The sequence below is a fragment of the Ictalurus furcatus genome, chromosome 2, assembly GCF_023375685.1.
Source record: "Ictalurus furcatus strain D&B chromosome 2, Billie_1.0, whole genome shotgun sequence".
NCBI classification, from domain to species: Eukaryota; Metazoa; Chordata; class Actinopteri; order Siluriformes; family Ictaluridae; genus Ictalurus; species Ictalurus furcatus.
In genome coordinates, this window is record NC_071256.1 from 10,728,688 (window position 1) to 10,741,830 (window position 13,143).

Below are 13,143 nucleotides of genomic sequence, written 5' to 3' on the forward strand. Positions count from 1 at the left end.
TAAGAGCACAGTATAAGAGCAATGCAATGGTTCTGTTTTTTGGGCATGGTGGCTTCGTTTCCCGCCTCTGCCCAGTGTGCATGTTTGCCCCGTGCTTAGGGGGTTTCTTCTGGGTTTCCTCCCCCAGTCCAAAGACATGCATTGTAAACTGATTAGCATTCCCAAATTGTCCATAGTGTGTGAATGTGTGCATGATTGTGCCCTGTGATGGGTTACCACATCATCCAGGGTGTCCCCTGCCTCATGCCCTGAGTCCCCTGGGATAGGCAGTAGGCTCCCTGCGACCCTGTGTATGGAAAATGGATGGATGGACAAACTATAAAGCTATAATAAATGTTCTTTGAGAAGGGGGAAAACACTTTTTTAATCAGCAAAAGCTGGCAGCAGTGATGTACTGTACTGTACTGTACTGTACTATATATATATATATAGTATAGTATAGTATAGTGGGAAGGGGCTGAGTATTTGCAGTTACTTGATATCATGAAATTAATGTGATCTAAGTGTGTGTACGTGTGTGTACGTGTGTGTATGTGTGTGTATGTGTGTGTGCGTGCGTGTGTGTGCATGCGTGCGTGTGCATGCACGCGTCCTTGCATGTGTGTGACTGTTCGAGTGAGGTCAACACTTTGATCTGATTGGTTGGAGCCAAGGATCAGTAATATGGGAGATTTGAGAACTAGGCTGCAGTGTGGTGATGTCATTACTGAAAGGGGGCTTTGTGTGAACGAGAGAGCAAGAGAGAGAGAGAGAAAGAGAGAGAGAGAGATGTGCAATCTCAGGTTCACTATAGCTCTAGTGTCCATTAGGCAGTAGAATACGATCTTTCACTCAGCTGGGTGAGGGACTGCACCCTCAGATCTGTTACTGGAAACACCATTAAGCTTTATTGCGGAGAACATGTGTGCAGTACAAAGGCAAACCCTGTGAGAACTTGATGGACCTGGTGAAGAGAAAAATCACCTTACTAAAAGCTTCTATGAAAGTTTAACATTTAGATCATGTTGTTCATGAAAGAAGAAGAAGAAGAAGAAGAAGAAGAAATCTGAAAAGCAGCTAGTATGCTGTCAGTGTTGTAAAGCCAAATGTAGTAGTGGCCATTGCTACCCAATTTGCATTACCTCTACTAGTTATGCCATCACCTAGCTGCAATCACACATGAATCCATGGTTAGGGATAGCCAGTTGCACCAGTAGTTAAAAGCAGTGCTATGTAATTTTGGTCACACTGTAGACAGATATGTAACATTTACAACATCACCAACCAGTCACTAAAGCAAATCAAGGTAAACAGGTAATACTACTTCCATTACTGTGACCAGAAAAGTGCTTAGCATTTGCAATTTTTAATAGGTCTGCCTGTCAAGCTTGTCATATTTTAACTGTAAATAAATGAACAAACTCCAGAGGGATTGTGGTGAAAGTAGTGACTGTATATACCCATCTCATGTATTTCTACCTTATAATCATTTGCATTTTTTTAATTCTTTTGTTTGGGATCTTATGCAACACATTTAGGTTTGTACTTGTGGACTTCCATCTCCAATTCAGACCACAGGAGACTGAGATGGTCATCAAATATTGATTTTGTGTTGACTTTGGAAGTACGTTCTGGCAGAGGCAACCAGGTTCTGGTCTGAATTATACTGGTACTTCAATCAATCTTCACAAGAACCTCTGAACCACCAACACCTCCATATTTTACAGCATCACCAAACATGGTGATGGTGTACATGACCAAAGATTTTGATTTTGGTTTTATCTGACTACAGCACACATGCTCTCCAGAAGGACTTCTTTTTTCATGCTTGTTATGAACGTGGAACTCAACAGTTGATTTTGAAACATGACCCCTACAGGTATCATCTAATATTGTGCATTGCTAATACTGGTATTTGGGCTCATTTTTTTCTTGCTTCACTACCCCTCTCAGTATGTAGGATGGACAGAGAGCTCAAATTCCTGGCAAATTTCCAACTGTTTCAGTCATGTGGTTTGGCTTAATGATACTTTTAACTGCTTGTGTACTTTTTGTATCCATTATCTGATTTGTGCAGGCCAACAACCATCAACAATCATCTGTTTCATGTTGGAAGTATTTGTTTTTTCCCATGTTGACAAAGGGATTTCATGGGTGTACAACATTATCTTTATGCCCCAGAAAAACAGGGCATGGTTAAGGGCAACAAAATGGTTAAAAGTTCCTGTAGACTTCTGAGAAGTTTTTCAATAATTACAGTTTGCTTGGATTTATTTAAGAAATTTTCTAGGGGGTGTCTATAATAATAGTTCATTTTATACAGTAATTTTTGCTCATCTGTTTTATCCTGTTACACCCAGGTAGTATGTCATGAATAACAGGACTCACCTTAGCACAGCTAAGGTATTCGATCTTTAGAAAGTGCATGGTAAGGCCCAGCAGCAGCTCAGACTGCCAGTGCTGGTGTGGTACACCACTCAATCACAATACACATCGTATAGTGGCACGTCACAGCTGGCTGGGAAACCGGCTTGTCTATAGCTCATGACGTCCACCACCTAGTAGGCTAACCTCTGCCCAGACAATGGAGCCCCCTGTGTCTAATGCCCTTGGTAAGTAAAGGACTGAGGATCAGATTGCTGTCTTCCACTTTCAAATAACGCTACAGGGTTTATACCAGGCACAACAGAAACTAGAGGCTCTGGAGGTCTGGAGGCTCACACATTATTTATAGACTGATTCATAAAATTGGGTGATAATAATATTGGAAAGAAAAGCTGGATTCATCTACAAGGTCAACATCAGAATCATCTGGCCACCAATGTATGCAAGGCAAGTTTATCGCCAGAGCATGCATCTCCATAATTATGCCTCCCTGAAGTGTTTGCAAAACAGTTTTAAAAGACACACACTTCAAGTCAAATTCACACATAGGCTAATAAGTATTCAATATAGCAATTGTAGTCCTAAGCTATCATAGCATAACTGTTCATATGAATTGAGGTCCAAGGCCATCTTTATGGTTTGTAAGTGGTACCATCCTCAGTAATCTCAATGATCTTTAGGCTGCACCATGTGGGGCCATCCTCAGTAGCAGCAATTAACTTCCAATTGATGAGAACTCCAACCACAAGTAGGACATCAGGATGGATCACGCAGGTCCAGAGAGCAGAAGGGGTCAGGGTCACTGGTATCTCAGGAGTATAATGTGTAGCGCGACAGAAAGAGAGCGGGAGAGAGAGGGAGAGAGAGAGAGCGTGGAGAGAGAGGGAGAGAGAGAGGCATGCTTATTGTCCTGTAGTGGTTAAGGACAATGTACTTTGTGTGAGTGCAAGCAGGGACTCCGGCAAGACTAGCTATGACAGCATAGCTGGGAGAACCAGAAGGCAACACAGACATGAGGGTGCCTGGGGACATACAGTAGCCAGCCACTCCACCATCAACAAACCTGGGTGAACACGTGAAAGTGTGGGGTGACAGCATCCAAACATCCCAGTTCACCACAACATTCTATGACTGTGAGCCCTCTAGATTTGCTCCTTTAACTAAGAAAAAAACTATGCACAAAAAGCTTGACTAAACAAATATGTTTTCAGCCTGGACTTAAATACTGAGACTGTGTCTCAGTCCTGAACACTAATTGGAATGCCAATTCCAAGTAAAATCTCGCTTTGATTATAAAATACTAGTATTGTCCTATGAACCATTAAATGGTCTCGTGCCACAGTACCTGAGTGAACTTTTGGCCTTTTATGATCCGCCACGCCTACATTGATCAAAAGGTACAGGCTATTTGTTGTTACCTCGAAAAGTGAAGGCTACAGCAGGGGGTAGAGCTTTCTCTTACAAAGCCCCACAGTTATGGAACAGCCTTCCAGTTAGTGTTCGGGACTCAGACACAGTGTTTGAGTCCAGTCAAGCTTTTTGTGAATAGTTTTTTTCTTAGTTAAAGGAGTAGATCTATAGGGCTCACAGGCACACAGGTGTGGTGAACTGGGATGTTTGGATGCTGTCACCCTCCCACTTTCACACGTTCACCCAGGTTTGTTGATGATGGAGTGGCTGGGTCCTAGGGTGCCCTCATGTCTGTATTACCTTCTGGCTCTCATTTTTAATTATGCTGTCATAGCTAGTTTTGCCAGAGTCCCTGCTTGCATTCACGCAAAATACATTGTCTTTAACCATTACGGGACAATAAGCATCGCTAATAATCTCTTTACCTCTCTCTCCCGCTCTCTTTCTGTCGCGCTACACATTATACTCCTGAGATACCAGTGACCCTGACCCCTTCTGCTCTCTGGACCTGCCTGATCCATCCTGATGCCCTACTTCTGGTTGGAGTTCTCATCAATTGGAAGTCACATGCTGCTACTGAGGATGGCCCCACAATGGTGCAGCCTAAAGATCATTGAGATTACTGAAGATGGTACCACTTAAAAACCATAAAGATGGCTTTGGACCTCAAATCATGTGAACAGTTATGATATGATGGCTAGGACTGCAATTGCCACAAACAGTTTTGCACTCAAGTCTCCATCAGTGAACAGTGGATCAAAGTTAAACAAAACAGACATCATGTAAAAACTGTAATGAATTTTCCTGGTTACACAACTGTACAATTTGTGTAATAATGTAGTATTAGCATATTTATAGAAGGGATTCATTTATTTATAATTGAGCTATCCATTGTCACCCAGATGAGAATGGGTTCAATTTTGAGTTTGGTTCCTCCCTCATATCATCTCAGGGAGTTTTTCCTTGCCACCATCACATCTGGCTTGCTCATTAAGGATAAATTCATACATTTAAAATCTAGATCCTGAATTTTTATACTTCTGTAAAGCTTCTTTGGGACAACATCAACAAACTGATAGCGATCAGTCAAATAAGACCTGAGCCAATAGAGGGCCAATCCCATAATGCCAACAACGTTTTCTAGTCTACCAAGGAGAATAGTAAAATCAATGGTATCAAAAGCTGCACTTTTGTCAAGCAACACAAGCGTGGAGACACAACCCTGATCAGACGCCATTAGTAGGTCATTTACCACTTTAACCAGAGCTGATTCTGTATTATGATGAAATCCTGACTGATACATTTCATGAATGTTATTCCTATGTAGGTACAAGCATAGCTGCTGTGTTATAACCTTTGATATCTCTTGATGTTATTGATAAAACTCTGTGCAGTAGCTGACGTGAATGTGCATTTGACACGGTAGCATAGCAAGGTGCATATATAATTTGTTTTTCTTAGGAAATCTTAGGGTCTTAGGAAAGCACAGGTTTTCAAAGATTCAAGTAAGAGCTAATGATATACACCTTTGTTAGTCAGAGGTTACTACAAGTATTGTTGTAGCGGTGTGTAAATAAGCGGAGGCGATGTTCGATGCAGTAGTATCAGTAGCCCATCCCAATGCAATGTGGCGATGTAGTTTACAGCAGGTTATGGTTGCTGAACTGCTTTATGTCCAGGCCCAAAGAATGACCAGAAGGATCCAGAAGGATGATTTGCACACACTAAGCAAAGCACCAATCATACACAAAAGTGTGTATAAACCATCCATCCATTTTCATTATCTTACACGGGGTCGCCTGGACCCTATCCCAGGTGACTCGGGGCACAAGGATGGGGATACTCTAGACAGGGTGCCAACCCACTCACACACTATGGACAATTCAGAGATGCCAGTCAGCCTGGAACGCATGAGGAAACCATAGTCCCATAGGTTTCAGAGGAGGAACCCTGAACCCCGAAGCAGGGTGAGAACATGCAAGCTCTGCACACACATGGCGGAGGCAGGAATTGAACATCCAACCTCGGAGGTGCAAGGCAAACGTGCTAACCACTAAGCCTCCAAGTTAAATATGATAACTTGGCCCAGATGCCCTACCAACAGGAGTGATGTGTCAGCTAATTCCATTACAGAGGAGCCAATATCTGCAGATTGGCGGGACTGCTGTGAATACCCAATATATTTCTATTGCGTGATGCAATATTGTAGGTTGTCACCATAGAGTCATCAGTGCAGCTGAACTCATCACTTGGGCAGAACACATCTGGGAATAGTGGTGAGTCTAGTGAAACCACTAGTGACAACCACCAGTTTCAGGTATACAGTCAAAACCAAACTACCCAACATTCATCATATTAGGGCTGGCCAAAATTTCCCATGAAAGCTATCAATAAATTCCTATCACTGTGGCATAGCAAACCCAACTGTCACAAATGCAGTGTGGAAGAGTGCCTTGCATGTTGTGGTTTGTGCTGCACCATCCAACCGTAGACATCTTCAGGATGTTATCTGTCTTTACATCACTTGTTTCTTTTCTTTCTGCCGTCCTGCCTTAGAGATGGGAAGAAGAGCATTAATAATACTGCTTAGTGTCTTTACATGACTCAAATAATGTAAAATTGTCAGAATGCACAGACACAGGATAGATATTTCAAAACTCGATATGATAGTCTACAAACCCCATGTCTTTCAATGTACATCTCCAATGCTCCTTCTACGTAGAGTAAAAGATAAAAGCCAGGCAGAATTGAACACAATGACACCTTACAGTGCTTGTAACACCTTCACACTTTTCTGGAGGAGTGAAGAACCACAAAATGACATGGTATAAAAAAAGTGTGAATTATTACACTGGGACCTGAAGAAAGATATTTGGACTGTTTTTCATAAGCTGTGCAGCTGTGTATGTTTGTGCCTATGTGAGACTGAAAAGTTTTTATTGCATACTCAACCCTTTCAATCTTTTGCCAAATTTAGATCTGTAGTTACCTGATTTGACATAACTTATGAAGTCATGAAGTTTCTTCTTTGCCTAATTTGGATAAGCATACTAATTTGCCTAATTTTGATTTACATACTGGACAGTTGAAGAGTGGAAAAAGGCCAGGTAATGTTGTTCTAATCTTCAATTACCCAGTTTTCGTGGATCCTGTGCCCACTGTAGCTTTATGTTCCTCTATTTTGTTCATAGGAAGTAAACCCAATGTGGTCTCCTGCTGTTGTAACCCATCTTTCTCTAAGCTTTTCTGTGTTTTGAAATGCTTTTCTGCTTACCACGGTTGTAGAGTGTTTTTCCCCCACCCACCATCCAGTTCTTCTCTATCATACAACAGCTACCAACCAGGGAGGGTGAAGGCTATATCATGTGTTTTCTTCAATACACGTGAAGCCAGCCAAGTACATCTTTTTTCAAACAGTGTCACAGTGCGGCGTAAAACACTCAGAGGAAAGCACTATCCACACTCTTCTGCATACATGAGCTTTCTCATGAAGAGAGAGTATGCCATCCCTCCCACCCTAAGAGCATGGCCAATTATGCTCTCCCCAGGACTGAAAGAATGGTTATTTGAGTTACTGTAGACTTCCTGTCTCTCAAATCAGCTTGAACCAGTCTGGCCATTCTCCTCTGACCTACATAAAAACCCTGGAGGTCAGTAGTTTCTGAAACACTCAGTGGTATCCACGTAAATACCTTAAGATGCGCAAGCTACATTCTACGCCAAATTAGTGTCATTTATTGAAATAACTATGGACATGTAAAACATAAGGACATGTTTTATCATTTAAAACATACAAATCCTGGTCAAAATATCACACGCAGTCCTTATGTAAGATTATGTCCGCAACCTCAGGCATTACACTCCCTGCAGCTGTACATTTCCTATCATCATCTTGATAAGCATTAATAAACATAGTAAATGTGTGTACAAATATACATGATGAGTCATTGAAAACACTTCAGCTAACCTGTGAGATCATCATGACTACTATTGCTAAAACAGATGCTATGAGGGGAAAAAAAGTCTTTGTCACTGCACTGGGCTCTGTGGTGAGCAAGATAAAATTTAGCCAACACAATTTGGCCCTTGAGTCACTCAGATCCTTACACTTGCCCATTTTTCCTGCTTCCAACACATTAACTTGCTGCCTAATTGTCATATATTAAGGTGGTAACTCTGGACTTCAGTTCCCATCAGCCACTGCACTGTACTACATGTCACATGACCACTTGCACCTGAATCACGTTTCTGTTAATGAGCACACTTATATATAGCCATTGTTTGCACTGTTTCTCTGTCTTTCGTTTGTCTTAGACCACCGTGTTCCATGTTACCATGTTTATTGATCTTGTTAGTTTATGTTTAGTTTTACCACAGTATTATGCCAAGTTGTCTTAGTGTCTTTGTTTTTTGTTGTTTATTTGTTAAATAAACTATTTGAAAATCTGCAATTGTTTCCGATTCTACCTTGAAACGTGACAGAACGAAAGACCTTTAACGGAAGCAGCGGATGGCCAGGATGAAGTACTGGGGCATCACGATGCCACCGATGTTTGCGGAGTACTTCGCTACGCTATGCCAACAGGCAGAGGATTACCAAGCTGCGCTACGTAAGCAGAAGGTCACCAGGAATTACCTGGGCTTCAACTTACCTCCTATGTTCACGGAGGACTACGTCATGCTAGGCCAACAGGAGGAAGTGGGAGTCTGTGGTCGGGGCTAGTACAATCTCCCACCCTCCCTCCCCTATAATGGATCTAGTTCAGCAAACGGAGTCAGCGGAGAACGAAAGTCAGCCTCCCTGCTCGTCTGAGGACGCCGCTCAGCTTTTCGGGTCAGCTGAGGATGCTGCTCAGTCACCCGGGTTGGCTGAAGACGTTGCTCCGTGTTCTGACATACCCAAATACTCCCCTCTATTCACCAACCCCGCACACAACACCGCTGTGCTTGCCGATTCAGCTGAGGACGTCTCTCTGCCTTCCTGCTCGGCTGAGGACATTGCTCTGCCTTCCTGCTCGGCTGAGGACGTCGCTCTGCCTTCCTGCTCGGCTGAGGACGTCGCTCTGCCTTCCTGCTCGGCTGAGGACGTCGCTCTGCCTTCCTGCTCGGCTGAGGACGTCGCTCTGCCTTCCTGCTCTGCTGAGGACGTCGCTCTGCCATCCTGCTTCGCTGAGGACGTCGTTCCTCCCTTTGGCCTCGCAGAGAACCTCGCTACTATCCCTGGCCTCACGGAGAACATCGCTCCCCTCACCTGTCCTGCAGAGGAAGTTGTCCCGCTGTCCTGCCAGTCAGACGTCGCTCTGAGCTCCAGCCCCGCTGAAGACGTTGCATTGCTTTCCTGCTCCGCTGAGGATGTCGCTCAGCCTCCTAGATCTGCTGGGGACATTTTGCCCAAGGGGCCAGGACCACCAGATGGAGGGAGTGCATTTTTGAGCGCTCCGGGAGAAGCGCCCTTGGGGGGTGGTTCTGTCATATATCAAGGAGGTAACTCTGGACTTCAGTTCTCATCAGCCATTGCACTGTACTACATGTCACATGACCACTTGCACCTGAATCACGTTTCTGTTAATGAGCACACTTATATATAGCCATTGTTTGCACTGTTTCTCTGCCTTTCGTTTGTCTTAGACTACCGTGTTCCATGTTACCATGTTTATTTGAAAATCTGCGATTGTTTCCGATTCTACCTTGAAATGTGACACTAATATAATCCCACCCCTTGACAGGTGCCATTGTAACGAGATAATCAATGTTATTCACATCACCTGTCAGTGGTTTTAATGTTACGGCTGATAGGTGTAAAACTGAATATCTTCGACCAACACCGTTGATGTTGATTTATCAAACATATATTAAATTAGTATTTGAGTTTATGCAAATGAAAACAATCAACGCTTTTCTGATTTTCCAATTTCCGACACTTCCATTTCCTCATATGAATAACAGAATATAAGGGGTTCGTTACTAGCTATGAACATACACATGATATGCAATTTTTTAAACAAATTAATCAGTTTAACAACATCAAACTGCTTAAAAGTTCTTAATACTCTTTTCTGGTAATGAGATATACAGTATGCAATGATTAGATTACTATAAATGCATGCTGAAATGATTTGTACAGTCAGATTAAAATTCCAGGCCACAACCAACGCAAAGGACCTTTCTTTTTTTCCTCCACAAAAACGGCAACAAAGCAGCTTGTGTGCCCATAGCCGTCGTTTTATTTTTTCGGACAGCACTGTATGAATGAGTCAACCCGTCTGTTGTCATTGCGGCATTCTCAAATGACGAAGATAAGTGCAGAAGCCCAAACTGTCAGCTGCTTGTTTTGGTTGTCCTGCTGAACACATTAAGGATAATAAAGCTATATTAAATACAGCATTTATTTATAACCTCATTATCATTTTAATAAATCTTAAATCTTCCTACTTCTTCAGATCCGAACACAAACACGATTAAAGTCATGGCTTTGTCCCCTAGACATGTTGTTTTTTTTTTTTTTTCCAGATTAAAGCAAGGTCTTGGATTCATCTAGAGAAGAATGCAAAGCACTGAAAGAATGAGCAAGTGGTACATTATTTAACACAGCCCTAACACTCCCTAAGGTGGTCTTCCTACGTTCCTGAGCAACACTCCGTCATTGGTGTTTTTGTCGACTCTGTTGTTTTTAACATGCAGTGAGGGAGTATGTGTCCAGAGGCAGCAGTGTGAGGAACTGGTTACCTAGGAGACATACCACCAAAAAGGACCACGGTCCTTGCAAAGCAAACCAATTTACCTTGGTGACGTCAAAGGGCTTCCAAAAGTGTGTGTGTGTGTGTATGTGTGTGTGATCAAGATGGCCTATACATTCAACTTAGTAGTGTAGATATACATAAATATATCAAATGCCTCTGACAAATGAGGTCATTTCTCAGCCTCCCATCCAATCCAATTACCCTTTCTCTTATAAACTGAGCATTTATATATATTTTATGGAGCTTGCCTTATTGGTATGGTGGTTGTCAAATTACCATCCTGGCAAGCCTGGCACACTACGCCAGTACGCCTCCCCAGTGACAGTGAAATAGCTCTGAGCAGCTATTGGCTGATCAGAACCATGGTAATGACTCCTGATTGGTCAAGCCCTCCAGTTACTCTCAACCAATGAAACATCCTGTATCCATGAGAATGAAGCTTGCAGAGCTATTTAAAACCAACCAGATAGACATAAGATTGCTCGTATGGACATCTTACTTTGAGGGGAAGGAGAGGAGATGAGAGGAGAAACAGAAATAATAATAATAATAATAATAATAATAATAATAAAGCAGAGGTTTATGGACAGTCTACTAAACAAATCCAGCAAGATTTACAGGAGATCCCTATGCGAATTTGTTTAAGGAAACTAATCAATCTGTTGTGTACAGTAACACCCCTCCAGTTTAACTTGTCCCACCTTTTACACTGGGCAAGTCAAAGAACTTCCGTGAGAAAACCTCCCAGACAGTCCTTCTCATAGCATTTAGGACACAATATGAGCAACACGGACACCATTTTGTAATTAAAACTACGTCACATTTTTTTGGTGAAGGTGAAAAGATTTCCCTAGTGTATATATAGACATATACATATCATGAATATGTTGATTAGACATAAAGGGTAAATACTTTGCAACACTGACCTGCCTTATTCCTGAGTCGTGACATTTGGTTAGAGGTCAAACCACAATGAATCTGAGACATGTGTGCAAAAGAGATGTTGTTCATAAAATATTAAAACAGCATCAGTAAATGAACTACGCTCCCTCTGGCACACTGGTATGAAATATTATACATTATAGCTTCGATTGTGAATGTGATTACATCTTTAAGTATGAGTTGACCATTTGCATATTAAGAATGTGCATTGTAACTTCATTTACAATGAGTAACTACATTAACTTCATATTCCCCACATTGTTTTTCCCGAGGAAGCTGTTTGTACTACCAATGAGACTCGGGTCTTAACATCTATGAATAATGAATTAAGGCTTGAGAATTTGTGGGTATTTTAGTGGTGATAAGTTTACTGTGAACACTCTCCCATCTCTGTGAACACTCCCCCCTTTCTGGTTCCTTGTTCCTGTGTTAACACCTTTTTTTCCTCTTTGTTCCTCTGTTAACTCAGATACAGACCGATAAAGCCCCTCACTATTTGCATTCCTTTGTCTACGTGAATACCATTTGTGCGCATTTACACACCTTCACGAATAGCATTTGAACGTATTCCTACTGTATGACTTCCTGAAAACCATATATGGTGTTGTTCCTGTCTTACATTGATATGCTTCCTGTTATACGCAAATATGCCCTCCCGCCTAGCCAATCAATAGTTAAACCCATTGTCTCTGTTGTGTGTCAAGCATGATATATATTTTACATTTCTTTGAATAAAATCGAGATCTTGCCATTTGAACTTTGTGTGTCTGTGTGTCATTTGGCAAAATCTCCCACGGCCTTGGTGTGGGACGAGGCATGTAGCAGGGCGAGGGCGCCTTCTTTCTTGTGTACGTTCTTTTTCTCTCTTCTTAAGAATTGTAACCCGAAAATTCTCAAATCCTCACAATAGGTCAAAAAGCCTAAGGAGATTTCTGGTTTGACTGCAATGTCTAAAATGATGTTATGCTTGAATAGATGGAATTATACATGTTTATACACATTCATCTCAATGATGAAGGGTGCACGGTGGCTTAGTGGTTAGCACGTTTGCCTCACACCACCAGGGTTGGGGGTTCAATTCCCGCTGCCCTGTGTGTGCGGCGTTTGCACGTTCTCCCCGTGCTGCGGGGGTTTCCTCCGGGTTTCCTCCTTTACTCTGGTTTCATCCCCCAGTCCAAAAACATGCATGGTAGGCTGGTTGGCATGTCCAAAATGCCTGTAGTGTGTGAATGTGTATGTGATTGTGACCTGCGATGGATTGGCACCCCGTCCAGGGTGTACCCCGCCTTTTGCCCATGCTCCCTGGGATACGCTCCAGGTTCCCCTCGACTCAGTAGGATAAGCGGTATAGAAGATGGATGGATCTCTGTGATGAATGATGTAGTGAACCACTCTACAACTAGCAGCAAGTACAGCATTGAGAAACAGACAATGGCATCCAAGAGGAAATCAAATTCATCTGTTCTCACACACAGAGCCCTGAATCCAGTTTATCTCACACCTTCCACTTTGCTTGTGGGCAAAATGTAACCACAAAAAATTCAGACAATTCTTGGCATGTCGTACTCAAATAGTTGTTAGGAACAGTAAAAATAAAAACAAACATGACTTGATTCCTGGAAGCTCACAGTGTAAAATAGCTATGTTCTTTGCATGATGCTTCCAGTTCTCTTTACAGAACAGAACA